This window comes from Equus quagga, chromosome 8 (genome assembly GCF_021613505.1).
Source record: "Equus quagga isolate Etosha38 chromosome 8, UCLA_HA_Equagga_1.0, whole genome shotgun sequence".
Taxonomy (NCBI): Eukaryota; Metazoa; Chordata; class Mammalia; order Perissodactyla; family Equidae; genus Equus; species Equus quagga.
Window position 1 is genome coordinate 112,363,668 of NC_060274.1, and position 20,870 is coordinate 112,384,537.

General features: G+C 39.2%; 1 protein-coding gene across 1 annotated transcript in view; it reads left to right on the forward strand.

The window, feature by feature from the left end:
* Positions 1 to 20,870, forward strand: part of EXOC4 (exocyst complex component 4) — a 736,410-nt gene that overhangs the window by 514,940 nt on the left and 200,600 nt on the right. The gene's annotated exons all lie outside the window — the stretch shown is intronic.

The following is a 20,870-nucleotide window of genomic DNA, read 5'->3' on the forward strand; positions in this document are numbered from 1 at the left end:
AGTTGTATAAATGGAAGGGAGTTATAGTTGCTTCACTTGCTTGCCCTTACCTGCCTTTACATGTGTCTTTCTTGATTTTTCCTTCTTTGTACGTTAGAATTAATAGAAATGCTGGACCTTCCATAGGGAAGTGTCCTAGTTATGAGCATTCTTTTTTAAAAGAAACTCTCCTATAGTATTGAGAAAATAGAATAGAGGCATTTACTTCTCCCAGAACTTGAGTAATAGCATCAAACCTAGAAAAGAGTTCATTTGGATTGTCTGGGTCTGTGTCAGATATGTTCCTGAGGGATCTGTACTGAGTACGGGATGCAGAGAAGGGAGAATGGTACAGGCTTGTGCTCACTCGTCCCTGTGCTGAATTACTCTTCCACTGGCTCTTTGCGTGGCTGGGACCTTCTCCCCCTAAGTCACATTTCAAATGTCACCTCCACAGGGAAACTTCTCCTGACTATCCTACCTAAGTAGGTCCCCTTCCCGGGTTATTCTCGATTCTCCCCTCCCCTCTGAGCCCCCCAGTCCATTCTCAACACTAAAGTCAAACTCTTTGGACTCTGGCACCAAAGCTCCCTTGTCAAGTGACTCACGATCAGGTTCTGCCAATAGGAAGCACTGGCAGCAGATTGGAGGGTGAGAGGAGGAAGAAGTTGGGTTATCTCTTGTCTCCTTCCTCTCCTCTTTGGATCATGGTTCTGGCTGTGGGTGCATCATCCCTTCATAACCAGAGGTCCTGCCAGGTGACACTTTGTCCATAGCTTCAGCTCTCACTGGACTCTGGCAACGCCATTTCTTCTCCTTGCCCCTTGATTATAGCATTCTGCTGTTACTAGTCTCTAGGTGCCTCGGCATCCTTGTTGTTGCTTTCAGTGATGCTGATACCTCTGTAAGTCATCTCTTTGCTAATGTTTCTTCATTTGAATCATCTGAACGGAATTCTCCTTTTTGGCAGGATCCCCAATAGATCTCCCCAGTTAGTCACTATTTTAACACTTCAATTTTTGTCCTTGTTAACACAAGTGTAACTATTAGTTTATTTTCTAACTTGTTTATTTTCTGTCCTTTCCCACTAGAACATAAGTTCCAAAAGTATAACACAGTACCAGGCACCAGGAAAGTACTTGATAAATAAGTTATTGAATGAATGCATACACGTATGGATAGATGGATAGAGACAGTGAATAAGTTTTGAGTTATAAATAACAGCAGAGTCAGAGCGGGAAGATGAGAAATAGAGAGTGACAAAAACTTGTTTACATTTATCTTTTTTCTGACCATATCATTAACTTCCTCTCCATCAGAAAACCTTTCAGTATTTGTGTCCCTGAAGTGTCATGCTATATGCTGTGCAGAGCAACTTTAATATGCTTAGTGTACTGAATTTTAAAGGAAACAAAAGACGACAATGTACTAAGAGTGAATCTGTGAACTAAAGATACTGGCTTATTAAACATGATAATTTTCAGCTTGAGTGGCAAAGACACATGAAAACTCATGACTAGTTGACTGCAATGTGGGCCATATCAGGGCCATACACTGCCAGCTAAATGACACCTCTGGGCAGTCAACTGCTGTGCTTGTCAAATCACTCCCAACCTCGTCCCCAGTCATTCATATGTGTTACTCTGCCTCCTGTTCTTTAAATCAATTACTCTATTCTGAGGCTAGATAAAAACTCCAAATTTACCTGTTCTCTCTTTGACCTAGTCGAGATGTGATCATTCTCTATAAATGAGTAAATCTTGAAAGTAAGGCCATTCAAGTTATTAATCTCCAAATTTGTTTTCTGAGCCAAAACACCTTTCTTATATGTTTGTTTTGTTGCCCTCTTTCTTTATAGAAATTTTATTTGATGAGAATGCAAATTAGTTAGACCATATCAGTAAATTTGTTTAGTATTCTCAGACTTGTGAGATCTAAAAAGCAAATGAGAAGATGGTTATTTTCCTTTCTCCTTGCTTTATAATGATTGATTGTAAATTGTTTTCTAACATAAGTTTCTTAAACGTGTTTCTGTGTCACCTTGATACTTGTTTTTTAAAGATTTTATTTTTCCTTTTTCTTCCCAAAGCCCCCCAGTACATAGCTGTATATATATTTCAGTTGTGAGTCCCTCTAGTTGTGGTACGTGGGACGCTGCCTCAGCATGGTTTGATGAGCAGCGCCATGTCCACACCCAGGATTCGAACCGGCGAAACCCTGGGCCGCCAAAGCAGAGCCTGCAAACCCAGCCGCTCAGGCTAACTCCTCCTGCCGCTCCTGGCTAACTGTAGGTGACTAATTTGAAGAAAAAGTAAATAATTCTCAAAAATTTCAGCTGAGAATCCAAAACAACTTTAAGAAGGGAGCTTGGAGAAATATGTATGTGTGAAAGGTGCAGGTGGGTTAAGTATTCAGTGACGTTAAGCATAAAAATGTGCTTTAAAGTCATTCCGTCTACTAGACTGTTTGGTCACAGAGCAGAAGGGTTGTGCCTTTCCCCTGAGGCAGCACCCAGTGTCACATAGCATCAGCCCAAGTGACTTCTTCAGGGAGAGTGGAAAGACAGCTGTCTCAGTGCTGCTGTCATTTCTGTGCTGACGTGCAGATGTGGAGAACCCTCGGACACTTGGTCCTTACCTCTCTGAAATGGCATCTGGGCAGTATAGACAACTGGTTATAATGGACATTTCCATGGGTGATAACGTGATTTTGCTTTGGTAATTTCACTTTCTAGGCACAGAATTCATAGAAGGAAAGGAAGGAAGGAAATAGGAAGGAAGAGATTACAAGTACCATTTTATAGGTGAAACAGCTATGCAAGTGTTAGCCCCAAATGATACAGCAGCATAGTACCAGTAGGACTCATAGAAGTAGTAATAGTAGTAATGATAGCATTCGTAGTAGTAATAGTAATAATAACAGCAGCTAACAGTGTAATAGCATTTACTATGAGCCAGACACTTTTCTCAGTGCTTTATATGTATTGACTTGTAAGTGTTTTACATTTATTGGCAACAGCTTTGTGACGGTGGTATTCCTATTATGGGGAGGAAACTGAGAAACAATGAAATTAAGTAACTTACCTACAGTCACATAGCTAGCAAGTACTAGAACTGTAATTTAAAGGCAGGCAACCTGACCCTGGAGTCAGTGCTCTAAATGAGTTGTACTCAAAGCATAGTCTGAGGAGTATGCTCGTCTGCAGACTGTTGGTTACCAATCTGCTATGAGATGTACAGAATTTGAGAGTAAGCGTCTAGATGCCCCCTCTCATTTTTTAAAGCAACTTGACATCATCTGATCTAATAATAAAAAAAAGATTTGTGTTTTATATATCTTTGTGGTTTTTAAAATTTTTTTTCTAGTAATTTGTTTCTATTGTATTTTATAAAAGTCTCAATCTACTATAGATTGGGGGAAAACCTGGGCTCTCAGGCGGTTAGCAACACGTTGCTCTAAATCCCTTACTCCCCCATATCGCCTCACAGAGAAGTAAAAGCATAGAACCAAGCATCTCTTGCCTCAGCATCCAAGGCACTTTCCAACAGGTAGAATAGCTTGGAAATTTGTTACAGGTAGTTCTGTCCTAAATCCCCAGCTCCTAGAACCGCGTCTGCCATAGAGGAGGTACTCAATATTTAATGAATAGATGAGTGAAGGAAAATGAATGAATTAATGATGACTTCCTTAGTACAAGGACATGTGTGTGCATGTTTTCCCCTTATGGTATAAGATTCATGGTCTTGGGTTTAAGATTCTTGACAGTACTTAAATTAAAATGTCACAATTCTTATGCCTCTAATGCTATCAGTATGAAGGTAGAATTGAACATTCCTCATCGTCTTACCCTCTGAGATTCCTCTACTGCTGTCACTTTTTTGCAAAATGACTTCCACTTGTAGCAAGGCAGAGCCTGGTGGTTCAAATTGAGGAACTCTCTTAAGAGAAATTCCTCATTTCTCCTGAGTCAGATCTTCTGACATTCTGGACATGTAGCTATGGAAACAGTCAATTGAAGTGGATACCCTCCCGTGCCATATATGTCTACAGGAGTCTACAAATTGTTCATGCCTTAGACACGAGGAAATATCCACTCAGTTCCCTACTTTACTATTGATTTGGGGATGCCATTTAACTTATTTCTTCTTTAGTGTCTCCATCCAAAAAAAGGGCAGGGGACTAATGCTTAAGGTTTTTGTTTTGTATCTGTCAAATTGCTGAATAGGCATCTGACTATGTGAACAAAGGTGCAAGTAAAGTGTGTTTCCCTGCCCACCCTCACACCATGGAATTCTCCATACCCTCAAGAGCACCAGCCCTCTAAGTCAGAATCTGCATTTGTACAGTATAGCCACGTAATTTGTATGCATCTTAGAGTTTGAGAAGCACTGCCTTGTACCAGCCCAACTCAAAGTGTGGTCCATGGACTGTCAGCATCAGCATCAGCATCACATGGGCTTGTGAGAAATGAAATTCCTGACCCTCACTGCACTCTGGGGTCAGGTCAGGAATCTCTGTTCCAACCAGCTCTCCAGGTGATTTTGATAGAGACTCAAGTTTTAGATGCATTGCCTTACATAACACCGCCACGGCCAGCTGGAGGTTAGGAAATGGAAACTAATGCTGTGAGCTCTTAGCATTGCAGCGAATAGTAGTCACTTAAAAAAACTATTCAGCTTTGTTTCATACAGGCCCAGAAATTGTAAAAACAATATTTGCAGTGGCAGCAGAAGCTGCTTCCTGGTCTCGCACATTGCTGAATTTTGCAAAGTTCTTTCCAAACACAGGATGAGCCTACATTTTCTGGCTCATGTGGGACAATGTGAGACAGAGGCGACTTTCCTAAGGCTTAGGCTCAAATTCCTGCATCATTGAAGGAAAAAACATAAGCTGTGCAAGTAAAAATTTTAGGCAATCTGGAAACATTTAAAGCTTATTTTCATTTTCCTCACTGCCCCAGTTTTTGTCAGAGTACTTCTGAGCAGTGAAATGGTTAGAGTCATCCCATAAACTCCTCGCTCTCAGCCAGCTGTGCTTCCCACTGTTACCTGTGGGTGTAGAGCCGTGGTTCTCAGCAACAATACCCTTTGGAATTACCCAGGAACTTTCTGAAAACACCACTGCCCGATCCTGTCCCAGAGATTCGGTTCAGTTGATCAAGAGTGGGGCCTGGGCCATCAGTGTTTTGTAAGGTGTCCACGTGATCTCAGTGTGCAGCCAGAATTTGTGCCACTGGCCTGGATCTTTCTACTCTGTAGAATCAACTATTGTCCTGAGAAGTTATAAAAAAATTATAGTTAAGGCATTCTTTAATTCAGTCAGGTTCATAACAGAGGGCTCTTTTTGACACACAAGCCTTGGAATCAGTTACAGATGGATTTAAATCCCAGCCATTTCAGTTGAAAACATTGTGGCCAGGACCAAATTGTTAACCTCTCTGTACCTGTGTTCTCCTCTGTAAGACAAAAATAACAAAATCTGTGTCAGGAATCATTTCTAATGAGAACATTGAATAATGATTATAAAGCATAGCTCCTTCCTCCCCCACATCACGTATGTGTGGATTTCAGCATTGACTGCTCCTTAGCTCTCTCCTTTGCAGACTTCTGACTCCTACCCACTGTGCTCCTCGACCCCTCCATCTCAGTCTAGATTTCAACCTGCATCTCCTCTCATCGCTCACTTGCTGTGTACCCTCTCCTGTTCTTTGTATTCTAGCACCCATCTAGTAACTTCTTTTTCCTGCCTCCTACTGTCCTGGTGTGACAGCAAGAGATGATACTGTTTCACCTCCTTTCTCTTTTCCCTGGAGTTTGCCCACTGATCATTTATTAGCAGCAGAAGCTGCACACAGTGTTTGTGACCATGTTACAGCTAGCATATTCATTTCCTAGGGCAACCGTAACAAATTATGACAAACTTGGTGTCTTAAAACAACGGAAATTTATTTTCTCACAGTTCTGGAGTCTAGGGGCCACCTTCCCTCCAAAAGCTCTAGAGGAGGACCTTTCCTTGCCTCTTCGGCTTCTGGGAGTCCTGGCGTTTCTTGGCTTCCAGCAGGATAACTCCTATCTCTGCCTCCATCTTCACATAGTCTTTTCCCCTATGTCTCCGTTTGTCCTTTTCTGGCTCTTATAAGGAAACTTTCATTGGATTTAGGGCCCACTCTATTGCTCTCATCCCAATCCTTACCTTAATTACATCTGCAAAGACCCTATTTCCAAGTAAGGTCACGTTTTGAGGTTCCATGTGGAATTTCCGGGGGGACACTATTCAACCCAGTACTGCTAATAATTGGAAGCAGGTTATATAGAATGCAGTATATTCAATTTGCTATATTTTCCTTGAAGATCCTCTGGCAGGAACCAGTGTAGAAATATTGCTGTTAAGGCAATAGGGCCAGAATTTTCTGAATTCTAGGTGTCAAAAGGGTTCCAAATGAAAGTTTTTGGTAGACTGAGTAATTGCTGGAGCTCTAGTTAAGTCTCATTGAAGGTTGGTAGACACAGCTGCTTACAGTATAATGATTTGCTAGAGGTGATTACACTGATGCCCAAACCTATTATCTCTCCAGCTAAGCCGAGGTGCTGCCAGTAACCTTGCTGGTTTCCCAAGGAAATATGGCCAGCAGCAGTAGCATATTGTTTTCATCATATCAAATTATGTTAATATGAAGAATGTTGCGTTTGAGTGGTATTTGCATCACAGCCAGTTGTTGCCATTTTGTTCTGTGATACAGAATAGATTCAACTTTTATTAGTGTAAATAGATTAGTCCCATTTAAGGTCTGCTGGAAGTCATCATACAAATCATTAAGTTGAAAAGAGAGCAGATCAATTGATTTTTTTTTTCCCTCCTGTAAGCTCTGAGAGGTGGTGCTAATGGCCTCATTGTGTTAAAATAAGTCTTAGGACCAAGATCCCTGGGGTCTGATCTGATTCTTTAGTATCTGTCTAGTTGTAGAGAAATACTAACTTGCCACAGTTTGTAGTTTTGATTTTCTTTGAATTTTACTCTTATTATTTTATTTTACTCATTAGCAGTATTGTTTGGCCTCTTCATCACAAGCAGGGGCCTCAAATAACTAACCACCTGTAACTTCTTCAGGCTTTGTCCAGAGGATGGAGTAGAAGATGCCTTTATTCTTATCTTCGGTTGTTTATATTCTCACCATGGCTTTCTGCGCTTACCTGTTCACTTCTGAAACAGCTGAGCAAGTTCAGTCTTTCGTTACTAATGGCAACTTTAGGAATCTTACAGCATTCACCTGTACCTTCAGATTGTCTTATCAAGTTGTGTTATTTTTATATTGTTAATTCTATTACTGGTTTAATACATTTTATATTTTGCAGAATTTTTCTTGTGATTCTTCTTAGCCATTCAGGAAAATAACTAATGTAAATTTCATCATGGCATGGTGGGAAAAGTGTATAAAATGGGGATCTGGTCTCCCTGTCAGCTAAGTGACCATAGACAACCCAAGCCACTAATGTTCCCTGAGCTTCACTTCCATCATCTATAAAATGAGAATGGTGCTGGCTCAGACTACCTCATAAGATAAAGGTGAGAACACAATGGGCTCTTGTATTCAGCAGGGCTTCCTGAGCTGCTCTACGTACTGAGTTGTTTCATGATTGTTATTATTATTGGTCCACATTCCCACGTGATTGCTCCATTCAGAAAATCCATTAGCATTAAACGAAATGGTGCTGAGAAAACATCTACAGAAGGGAAAAATGTTTTCTAGTAAATGAAAAGCTTCACTGGTTTTTACCAACAGTTTGTTTCCTACATGATTAAACAACCGGTGTAAGAACCTGGCAATATTTTTTTCCACAGTTTATCATGAAAATATTTTAAACATTTAAAAAGGATGAAAAAAATTTTACAGTGAACACCCACAGACTCATCATCCAGATTCTACAATTAACACTTTGCTCTGTTTCATAGCATAACCAAACCTGGTAATTTTAATTCTTCAGCCATCTCAGAAGTGAATTCTCAGTTATTCCCTAAGCATTTTACCATAGTGTCGCTCACAGTGTCGTTTTGATGTCTTACTTAGAAAAACTGAACATAAATAGAAATTTATAAGTGGGAAAGTAGTTGCTTTGTTAAAAGAGTATTCAATGTCTAAAAGTACCCATCTAAACATTTCTTTTAAGTACTGTCCTTAATGGAAAATTGACCAGCTCATACTTGTGATTAATCTGTAGGTGGTACCTTTATTGATGTAACACTACAAGGGAACTTATCCTCATAACTATTGATGAAAAAGGCTGTGCGGTGAGCCAGTGAGAGAGAATTTTTATATACAGGCAGAATGGGCACATAATATGATCAATTGAATTTTTACAGATATCTTTGTAGTCTTATTTCTGGATGAAAAAGAAATGGGATCTTGTCTGGTTGCCTGGTTTTCTTAGAGAAGTTCCTGGTTAACTAGACTTCTGTAAGTAGCTTTCTGCAAAACAAGGAGAGAGAGAAAAAAATATATATGTATGTATTTTAAACTAATTTCTATATAGTGTAGCCAGCTAGGCTTTTGAGAAAGCCCACAGGAGCTAGAAGAGAAGAACTTTCTTCTGCAGCTCATTTTCTGCACTCGGCCTTGTACGTTGTATAAGAATCATTAATGATCTCAAAGTGTTTGTTTTTTGAGGTCAGTTATAATTCCAAATGTTTCTTCAACAATCCATGATTTCTCATAATGTGTTTGGAAAGATTTTAATTTAGATACATCTTTTGAAGAATTTCTTATATCTGGGTTATGAGGTCAGTTTAAAAAGAATAAGCTGGAAGGCTTTATCCACACGGATAGAGGGGAGTCATGAGGGACTGCTGAACGAGAAAGTAATTACAGGTAGTGACACTTGTTTACCAGCTTTACTTGGTACTAAGAAACTTGTTGAGCACCAGGCTATTTCAGAATGACATCAGTATAGGGATAAGCCCTGGGTTTTAAACTAGGATTTTGAATTTACTTTCTATCTAAGCAAAGGTAGGCCCACTGATGGCCATCTTAGTTGTCACCAGAATGTTCTGTGAAACAGGGCTCATTTGGTTTAAGTGTTTGGAGATGTTGATTGGCTGCTGTCTGTTTTGATCTTGCCTCAGCCCACTCCTTGGTGGATTAGCAGGAGAGAAGGTAATGACTTATGACAGATCTGCTGACAGGGACTGAACTACATTAACACTCTGTCGCTCAGATCTTTAGAGAGCTGCCTTTGCCTGAAATATATTTGACTTTACTTGCTAACAGAGGCATCTTCAGATTCATTTCTTTTTCTTAAACACTAGAGAAGAGGAAAAGCATCCCATCAAAAGATACCAAGAAGAGAGAAAAGGCTGGCTCGACAGCCCAAGCAAATGATAGTTATCATTCTTGGAGGCAGCAGAATTGCTGATCTGGCGAGATTACTGGTAGGAGCCAGATGAGTGTAGACGAGAACTGCTGTTCTTGGGAATTTTGGAGGTTCTTATCCTAAGTAATTTTTGCTCTGTCTGGATGTTGCAGCTCTGGCTTAGAGATGTTCCAGTGAGAAAATGAAGAGGGAGAAACAAGACTGTCTCAGCTTGAAAGTCAAATGGCCCTTTAAGATTAACTGTTCAAATAAAGCAGCTGTTTTTCTTTGTGCTTTTCAAGGACCCTGTCCTACTCAAAAACTTTATCTTAGCATAGACACCCTAAGATAGGCTGGTAAAAAGCTGATGCCTCTACCATAACAAGAGTGATATTATACTATTGAGTAATTTCCGCTGTTGAAATCCTAATAAAACTAAATGATAAATATTTACTTATTAAGCACCTGCTCTGTGCTATCACTAGACAAGGAAATGTGGAGATACCAAAATATTTAAAGCACACCTCCCATTTCTCAGGAGTTTCCAATTTAGTTAGGGAATCAGAGTTCCTTACACCTTTGAATCTGAGAATAGTAGAGGACAGTTTATAATTGAACACTGAATGTGATGGTTCAGAAGTTTAAGAGTTGAAGAGAGTGACTACTGAGGGCTAGAGGACTGGAGAAACTTGAGGCAAGAGGTGGGTCCTGAACTGGGCGTTGTAGGATGCGTAGATATGGGGAAGGCAGAGGAGAAAGTGACCCAAACAAGGGACATAACATAAGTGAAGACACAAAAGGAGTGTTCCTGAGACAGTGAGATTAGTCTAGATGAGTGAAGGAATGAATGGAGAGTGAGAAATAAGGCTAACAGGGGGCACAAAACTCTTCTGGGGGTCTGAAGCTTTGAACAGAACAGTGTGCTTTCGAAGTGGGAAGAGGTACAGTCTTGAAGAGGGGGTTGCATTCTAATGGCTGCTTTTTTAAGGGAGAGTGGGCTTGACACTCCACAGACAGGATTAGAGGGCAAAGAGCCTGGGGTCAGAGAGGCCAGCCAAGGCAGGAGTCCAATAATCCAGCTCTGAAGGGAAGACAGAACATTTCCTATGAGTGTTTCTCTCCAGACCAAAGCTTTGGGTAGTGACCTCATGGCTGCCTGAGGTTTGGTGAGCCCCAACATTTTGCTCAGCTCAGATTTGAAGTCATTCTTTTGACTGATTGTTATAATTGGCCAAACAAACCAGACAGGCTTACTTTCTGGGATAAATATTGTGCTCATCAATCTTCATCAGGTTTTCCTCTCTGAGCCCGCACAGGCAGTGACTGGATGGGGTTCTTCGTCTCCTCTGTCCACAAGAACAGCCATTTGGCTGCAGTGTGTTCATATTTGTCTACAGATTAAGCTGTACATTTCTCATTTGTTACCTTTTTAGATACACAGGAGCTCTGTCAGTTAAAGTCCTGCTTTGGGGAAAAGGCAACATTCAGTGAACTCATTAACAGGTTATCTATGTCATTATGTCCTTTTCAGATTGTACTTATTGGAAATAGAGTATTTTGAGGAGAAAAAAATCCATCTAGGCTTCTAGTTTCCCTTTTTTTTTTCTTCCTCATTTTTATCTCCTTTTTTTTCCCTCCATAGCTACAGCTATTCCCATGATGGATGGTCATATCTTTGGAGTCCAGGATACCCTGAGTATTCACTTGCAAATAGCTACAAAGTCAAATTCAGATAACTGCACTTAAATGAGAGCCATTCTGTACCTCTCTTCGTTGGACACACACTACTTTCTTCTCTTTGCCCCATTTCAACCACGGGAGCTTAATTGCTTCTTCCTTTTTATTCCACAAAGCACTTTTTAATTTGTTCTCTCCTTGGTTGTTCCAAGGTCAAGATGCCTATCAGGTGTTTGCAGAAGTGCTCTGGTGACCTTGCTTGCTGTGTTTGCCCATGGCTTCCAAGGCTTCGCCAGCATGAGCAGCCTGCCTAAGCAGAGAGAGGGCTGGCCTGGCAGTTAATTTCTTACCTCTAGAACAAGAAATTCCCCTTTTCTTCCATCCTTTCAGAGTTTTGCTTTAGAGCCAAAAGAAATCTTTTGACACATAGTAGGCACTCACTTGTTGAGTGAATAAAATGGAAATTGCCAACAGTTATGTTAAAAGATGTCCTCTGACTTACACGGTTAGGATTAGGGTGTATAAAAGCAAACCTATATTGTTTGCCAAGGCAAGTAGCATTAAATATTTGTTTTTAAGTAAGCTTTTTATTTCAGAAAAGTTTTAGATTTACAGAAAAGTTGCAAAGATAATACAAGGAGTTCCCGTATACCCCACACCCAGTGTTCCCTATTATTAACATCTTATTTTAGTGTGGTGCATTTGTGATAATTAATGAACCAAAATTGATACATTCTAAGTAATTAAAGTCCATACTTTATTCAGATTGCCTTGTTTTTTTACCTAATGTCTTTCTTGTGTCCCAGGATCCCATCCAGGATACCACATTACATTTAGTTGTCCTAGCTTCTGAGGCTCCTCTTGGATGTAACAGTTTCTCAGACTTTCCCTAATGACCTTGACAGCAGGTTAAGTACATTGTAGAATATCCTGCAATATGGGTTTGTCTGATGTTTTTCTCATGATTTGACTAGGAGTATGTTTTTTGGGAAGGAAGACCACAGACGTAAAGTGCCACATTCTCAACATATCTTATCAAGTGTACAGGCTCTCAGCATGACTTATCACTGTCAACACTAACCTTGATCCCCTGGGAGAGGCAGTATTTGTCAGCTTTCTCCACTAGAAAATTACTCTTTTTTTCCCCCTTTCTATCTACTCTTTGGAAGGAAGTCACTCTGTACAACCCATACATTCAAAGAGTGGGGAGTTATGCTTTGCTTCCTTGAGGGTCGAGTATTTGCATATATTATTTGGAATGCTTCTACAGAGAGATTTGTCTCTTCTCTCCCATTTTTATATTTATTCAATCATTTATTTATATCGGTATGGACTCATGGATTTTCATGTATACAGTGGGTTATAATCCAATACTACTTTATTTTGTCACTCAAATTGTTCTAGCTTTGGCCATTGGGAGCTCTTTTCAGTTGGCACCTATATCTCCTATGTCCCCCATCTTTGTGATTTTTTTTTTAGCTCCTTATTTTTTGACACTGCAGTATGATCCAAGCTCCATCTGTATATTTTCTGCTCTAGTCCTAGAATCAGCCATTTTTCCAAGTTCTTGTTATTGGAGAATAATATTGGCAACCAAGATCTGGGGACTTGGTATGCTTCTTGCTCCTTGGGCATCATTGCTACTAGGCCCTCTCAGCTGACAGAGAAAGGAAGTTGTGTGTGTATACTAACTTTTGTATATGTTCATATCTATACATATTTCTATATGTAGCCACTTGTATCTATTTATTAAGGTAAAAATGAGTTCCTACGGATGTCTCCAATTCTAATGCATTACTACATGGATCATTCTAGCCTCTTCCTCTTGGTTATCTGTAACCTCCCTCTCCAACAGTGAAAATCTGGCTCCCACCATCCACTATCCTTTTCCTTCACTGTTTAATCCCAGCATACATATATAACAATATCAGAATTGGTAACCCATACCCTTATAGGAAACAACTTTATCAACTAGTGCACAGTCCTTATGTACAATTTCTTTTACCTTTAGTTTTACAGACTCTACTAATTTCCAGAATTACTTGGGTCAGCACTTTTTCTCCCGCTCCTTTCAAAATGATTTTTTTATACATTTGTAATACAATTAGATGGTTTTGTGACATTCTGCACTCCATCCTGGGATCCCTTAACCTCCTAAATGATCTTTAAAAAATTTGCATACATTAAGATTCATTCTTTGTGCTTTAAAGTTCTGTGGGTTTTGACAAATGCATAATGTCATATATCTACCATTACATTATCATTACAGTATCATACAAAGTGGTTTTTACCACCCCCCAAATTCCCTATACTTCATCTGTTCCCCTTCCCCCAAGCCTCTAGCAATCACCAATCTTTTTACTGTCTATAGTTTTGCCTTTTCCAGAGTTCATGTAATTGGAATTGTGTAATATTTAGCCTTTTCGGACTGGCTTCTTTCAAGTAGCAATATGCATAAGATTCATTCCTGGCTTTTTATGGCTCAGTAGCTCATTTCTTTTCATCACTGGATGATATTTCATGCTATGGATTATGGATGTGGTATGTCATATAGATATATCACAGTTTGTTTATCCATTCACCTATTGAAGGACATCTTGGTTGCTTTCATGTAGGATGATTATGAATAGAGCTGCTATAAACATCTATGTGTAGGTTTTTGTGTGGTCGTAAGTTTTCACATCATTTGTATAGAAGTTCTAGGGATGAATGGGGTTGTGGTGGTACTGAGGACAGACTTAAAAAAGCAAGTACATCACGGTGGTAAGTGCTTTAATAAAAGTATGAACGTGATGAGTAAACTGTTGAATCTAAGGAAAAGGCAAAAGTGAAAATACTCAAGTTTACTCTTAGTCTCTATTTTAAAACTTACTTTTAGGTTCTATTTTTAAAAAATAACCTAGCATTCCTTTCCAGGAAAAAACACTCTCTACTTTTAGCTCCACCCTCTTCCCCCCACAAATAAAAGCAGCTTGCTGAAGACATGCTGCTGCAGTAAAGAGCGTGAGTCAAGCGGCACAAAAATCTCCTGTCTGAAAAAAAGATGGTCATAGGGATTTGCTGGTGGCAGACTCCGTTAGAACTGAATGAGTTTTCTTCTTTTGGCTCAAATAGTAGAGGAGAAAATCCATGTAAGAGTGAAAAAACGGCTCTTGCCCATGAGGGGGAAAACAATGGCATAGGGTCTTTTAGCTAGCTGGAAACCTGGAATTAATAGGATGAAAGAGCAAGTATAATTCTGTTACCAAGTCTTTCAGAGCTAACAACAAGTAAATTTATTCTGAGACTTGAGGTTTCTCCCCCAGGGATTTCTTAAAAAAGTACGTAAACTCAAAGGAACTAGCTACGTGGGAAACAAAACCCTGCTTTGTCAAGAGCTAACCTTACGTCTTTCAAGAAGATCTTTTGTGTTAAGCTTCTGGGAAGAGATGCCAGGGGCATGTTTAAGAGGCCTCTTGTTGCCTGCTTGCACACCTTTGAATGTTAGATGGTTGGGTCGACTGGGCCAATTGGAGCCTGACTTACACACCAGTCACTGGTAAAGAAGGTGGAATAGAGAGAGAAAGAAAGTGTGTTTACTGCCTGGGAGATGGAAATGTGCAAGAGGTGGTACATGCACATCCTTCTTGAATGTACAGTCACCTGCATATTAGTAAAATATAACACATGCTCAGAGGCTTGATTCAATTAGCAAGTCCTCTTCATTTGCAGAGGAATTAATAGGCTAGAAGGAGTAAAGGCAGAGGGACCAAATTGTAAGTGCAGAAAGAACTTTCTCGAACACCCAGCATGACAAGAAATTTGTAAGCTGCAAGTAATCAGAAACATTTTGATACATAGAACATAAATAAGAGAAAATTAAAGATTTCTCTTTAAGTGAAAAACAAAAAAAAATCAGATAAGTTGTAATTTATAATGTTACAATTTAGTTGGTGAATGTTTATAATTAGTCCCCGGGCAATTATATTTTTAAAAATCTTGCTATATAGTTCATGCATTTGTCTAAAATGCATTAGTTAAATATTTATGTGATTAGTTATATATTTATAATGTCTGCTTTTTTTATGGAGTAGTTTTTCTTTTTTTTTTTGGAGGAAGATTAGCCCTGAGCTAACTACTGCCAGTCCTCCTCTTTTTGCTGAGGAAGCCTGGCTCTGAGCTAACATCCGTGTCCATCTTCCTCTAGTTTATACGTGGGACGCCTACCACAGCATGGCTGCCAAGCAGTGCCATGTCCGCACCCGGGATCCGAACCAGCGAACCCCGGGCCGCCGAGAAGCGGAACGTGCGAACTTAACCACTGCGCCACCAGGCCGGCCCCATTTTATGGAGTAGTTTTATGGAAATAATCGTAGATGCCTTAATTGAAAGCTACTTTTACTCTTTCTCAACTAGATATATCTAGGAGAAGCCAAGCTAATTGGCTCATGAAACTCCTGATCGGATTGACCTCATGAGTACTAACCCAATTGCAGACCTTGTACCTGAGTAGAAATAATCAATTGCTTTATAACTTGGTTAGCAAATGCAATACTTCAAGTAATGGCAAAAAATTTGGTTTCATTTTCATTCTGTTTTCTTACTTCTTTCAAGTCCTGGACATGTAGGAACAGGCTGGTTTCTTTATATGACAGAAATATAACATAGCAAAGAATGTTGTAACCAAACTCATATACGTGGGACAAATATTCTCTGTGAGTCCTAACTCTCTTTAGTAAAAGACTGTGTATGGTTAACCTACAGTGTTAATTTTCCCCAGCTAGCATTGGTATTCTCTGTCATAGAAAGACTAGACTCCAACAGAATTTTAGAGCTAGAATTTTAATCCACCTGTGTCACTGAAGTCAAGCTCAACAAGTTAAGTATCTTGTCCATGGTGACATGTAGTAAATGGCAACTCCAGTAGTAGAATCCAGGCCTCTCTTCTGCTGACCCACTTCTCTTTCCATTCTACCTGCAGTATTATTTAAAATCTGCTCTCCTTTCATGTACTGAGTAATTTATTTACACTAGATTTTAACAGCACTGACACTTAATACTATAAAAAAAAAAAAAAGCTGGTTCTGCTGAACTTCCAGAAAAGTAACATCTTGAATTATGTCTTGTAAACAGGTGACTTTGCTTTTCCTTTTGCTCCTTTCTCTAAAGGCAAAGCACGTTTCACTCCAAAACCAAATAACAAGCGTCTCTCTTCTAATTTATGGTTTTCAAAATTTTAGAGTGTTTTTCCCTTGCTGTCCAGAATGCTGTCTGAAAAGTCACAATGATTTAAATAATTGATGGCTACTTTATGAAATTGTCAGCCTGGATCCATCCTCCTGCCTCCTGCAACCGCAAGTCCTTGAACAGCTAATCCTTTTATGTTGTATGCTTTTTTTTTTCTTTCTGGTTTCATTTAGATAATTATATTATTCACCCTGGAATATAATTGCCGTTATACTGTAGGGGAAGGGGGGCAGCGTAGGGTGGGCTGCCTGCTGTTGGCATCTGCAGGTTGTAAAATGTCTGTTATGCTCTAGCCTTTAATTTCTTTGCCATCCCACCTTTTAAAGATTTAATTATACCTGTGTAAAAGCATAATTTGAAATGTGACTTTTGATTCTTTTGGAAGATCAAAGTGAGATTAATCCATTGTTAAACAGGAACGAGCATGGTACAATAGAAAAAATTTTGGACTGGAATTCAAGGATCTGTATGCAGCAGAACTGTTTCTGGATGGCCACTGTGTGCTAAGCGCCGCACTAAGCAGTAAGAAGTGCAAAGACTTAAAACGGAACACTGTCCTCTAGGACCATACATCTTGGTGATCTGCTGTCAACTTGTGGCGTGACTTTGGGCAGTGCCCTTAACCTCCCTGGGCCTCAATTTCTCATCGCTAAACGAAGGATAGTGAGCCTCTTCAGAATTCCCTTCTAGCTGTAACCTTCCATGACGCTCTGGAAAAAGATCATAAAGCAGCAGCCATCTTCCTTCTTTGTGAGATTTAATTGGAAGAGTGGGGGGTGGTAAAAAGTATAAATTTTCTGTGACGGAAGTCAGTTTGTCACCTCTGAAATCAAAGACAGTCCAGTCTGAAAGCTCTTAAACAAAGGACTCATTTTTCTTGAATATATTTTCTACCTGTTAAGTCCGGCATGTTCAAAGCAGAGTGTGTTTGGGGGCAGAAGGTAACAATCTCTGAGCAACTGAAAGTGGTTACCCAAGGAGCAATAACTTTTCCTCTCAAATTACTGCCTGACATCTTTTGGGTAGCTCAGGAAGCTGTTTTTTCCAGTGAGGATTCTGGTGCTAACATGTGTTTTTCACAAGTCTGAATTTCACTGTCTGTTGGTTGGAAGGTTCTTGTGCTTCTTCATATGTTGTTCTTTTCCTTTTGGAGGTGTTTAGTTTGGACATGGTGAAACTTGCCAACTCAAGAACTTGGAAAACTTAAAGACACTAAATGCAAACACAATGGTAGGTCAGGCTTTGTAACTTTAAGAGGAAATGGTATTCATCTCTGTCAGATCCTTACAGTGTTGGTTAAAGTAAACCCAAAATGACAGCATATAGCCTGCTACAAATGGAACACAAATAACACATGATAAAATAGAGATTTAGAGTGGATTTTATAACATGTTTATTTTCAGGGAGCAAATCATAACCCATTTGCCTTATTGGAAAAACAATTTTCCTGTTACACAGGGAAAATAGAGTATTTAAAAAGGAAATGAATATGACAACCAAATGGACTTGGCTGAAATCGGGAAATTGGTTTCTTATTTACTTGTTGTTTTTGCACTGAGGAGAGTGATATGGGGCCTAGAGCTGCTTTCAACAGTAATGGTTCTTTTATGAAAAAAACCTAGCCATCTGGGGTAAAGTAGTTTGCACATGTCCCATCCTCTCGAGGGGTATAAATTGATGCTAGAAATCTCTCCCCTTCATATATAATATTGATGCTTTCCATACTTTGCCATCTACCTCCTTTTTCCTCTTCTTCATCTTTATAAAAATCTTTGCAGGCAGCCCTCTCCTGTGTTGTCTAGTAATAAAATATTATGAATCTAGTAATCAGCCCACCTCTTTTTTGTAATTTTATTTATCTTTAGGATTATATTCTTTAGGCCAGTGCTTCTAAAATTTTAATATTCATATTAATCACTGGGGGAGGGGGTCTTTTTAAAAATGCACATTCTTATCAGTCAGTCTGGTTGAGTTCTGAGACTCTGCATTTTGAGCAAGCACTCAGGTAATGCTGTTGCTGCTGTTCCATGAGCCATACTTTGAGTAGCAAAGCTATACACCAGGGGTCACCAAGCTTTGTGAACTTGTTGCCAGTCTCTGTCCGAACAATGGTGCCATTGTGTAATGAAAGCAACAATGGACAATATATAAATGAATGAGCATGGCTGTGTTCCAATAAAACGTTACTTACCAAAAAATGCAGCAGCTGGATTTGGCTTGCGGGCTGTAGTTTGCCAACCCCTGCTTTAGACAATGTCTTTGAAATGATTTTATATATATATATATATATATATATATAATTTATTTATTTTTTTTTGGTAAGGAAGATTTACCCTAAGCTAACATCTATTGCCAACCTTCCTATTTTTGCTTGAGAAAGCTCTGCCTTGAGTTAACATCTGTGCTAGTCTTCCTCTATTTTGTATGTGGGCCACCACCACAGCGTGGCTGCTGATGAGTGGTATAGGTCCACTCCAGGAACTGAACCCAGGCCACTAAAGCAGAGCATGCTGAATTTAACAACTAGGCCACAGGGCTGACCTCGTGAAATGATGCATATATTTTTTTAACTTTAAGATTTTCATCCAAATGTTTACATGGGATTTCTTTACAATGTTAAAGTTTAATTTATGCTCTACTGAGGTATTATGCAAGCAAAAATTTAAGCCAAATAACAAGATATCTTTTCGCTCTGGAGGACTTAGAATAAGGTGAGAAACATAATGTTTTAGCACTGTTGTGGCACGATGGTGACAACATTTTGAAAAACTACTTCTTGTTTGGCATGCAGTACTTTACAGTTATATATTGTTATATGCATGTTTCTCTCCGATCTCTGACTCTTTGCTGCGTATGTGCATTTCTTTTATCACATCCCTTGCCATATCATTTGGCACTGATCCATATTTGGGTAATGAGATAGTTTGTTGTGCCTGCAATGAAGAAAATGATTTAAAATGTTTTTTAATAAGTTAACAGGAGCAAGTGTTGAAATTACTGTAATGAGATAATGACAGTGCAGCATATTGCTTTGAAGATTGTGCTCTGGTGAAAAATCTATGCTCTTAATAAATTCATTTTCACTGTATTTTCCTTGGGAAGGTTGTTTAGCGTTTGCCGCTTTGTCTGCAGGTAGTAGAGAAATGGCATATGAGTTGGTAGTCAACAAAGAATGAAGACAAAAGTTGGTAATCATTGAAGAGTACTATTGAGCTTTAGGATATCAGCCATGGAGAACTTGTGCCAATACCCAAATCCTATAGTGACAAGTGCTTTAGGGGAAGATTAAAATCCAGACTTTTGAACCTCAGGCCAGTGTACCAGGTTTACCTTTTTAATCCTTTGATGTAGATCACATGTACTTTATTTATTTGATACTTGAAAGTTATCTAACTATCCTTGCACATATTTAGCCAACATGCATCGTGTGTATACTCAGTATGCAGCATGATGTAAGACATGAAACTAGAGATGAAGAAGAACTGAGTCTTGCTCTCAAGTTGTTTCTTATTGTTATGTATATTATTGTTTAGTAGAGAGCGGCAGACATAATAACAAATCCGTGTTATGTCTGCCGTGATCTACATTTGTACTTGGCACATTGGGAATTCAGGAGAGGGAGTAGTTTTTCAAGAAAAATTTCATAAAGGAGATGATACTTAAATGGAATCTATATGTAGCCTGGATGAATCTAACAAATGTGATGTTGGAAGAAAGAAGCAAGATGTAAAAGAATATGTAAAATATGATTCCATTCATAACAGGCAAAATAAACTATATAGTTTAGGGATACATATCTAAGTGGCAAAATCAAAGAATAGCAAAGAAAAAAAAAAGATAATTATAAAGGTTACCTCAGATGGGAAGGGAGAAGGTTTTGATTGGGGCAGGGAGCACTTGGAATACTGGAAAATTCTATTTCTTTATCAGGTTTCTGGTTCCACTGGGTATTTGCTTTATTATTATTAAGAAGTGCATACATACTATAAACTTTTTTCATAAATATATGTTGCACTTCACAATAAGAAATTTTTCAAAAGAGGATGAATACCTGAAATAAGGCAGTAGGAAATTGGAAGAATGGGTATGAAGGGGATTAGGCAGTAGAATCCCATCGCCACAGCTTCAGTTGGGGATGGATAGCCAGGGTCTACCATGATCCCAAGTTTTTAAATTTGTTAATTAGAAAGATGGCATTTAATAAGATAGAGAATATAGTATCCACAATGGGTGAGGCCTTTTCTGCTGTAGCTGTCTCTTCTTTTAGGCCCATTCTTATTCTACACAAAGATGGTTATTCATACCTACTTCTTCGCATAAGTATAAATCACCACCAACTCCACCACAGTCCTACCAAGAAAACTGCTTGATTGCCCATCTTCACGCCCTCATTAAACCCAACAGTCACCTCAAACCATACACTCCCTTTTACATTTTTACCCAACCAATTTAATTTCACTGATTCTTCACTACTCCACATGTTCCATTCTTACCGATTTGACATAGGCAGTCCTTACTGCTCTCGTTTCTTCTCTGTGTCCTTGGCCATACCTCTCTGCTATGCTTCTACAAGTGTAACAGCACATTACTTTATCCTTCTCCTCAGATTCCACTCAGTTTACCTAACTGAACTTAAAAGTCTCC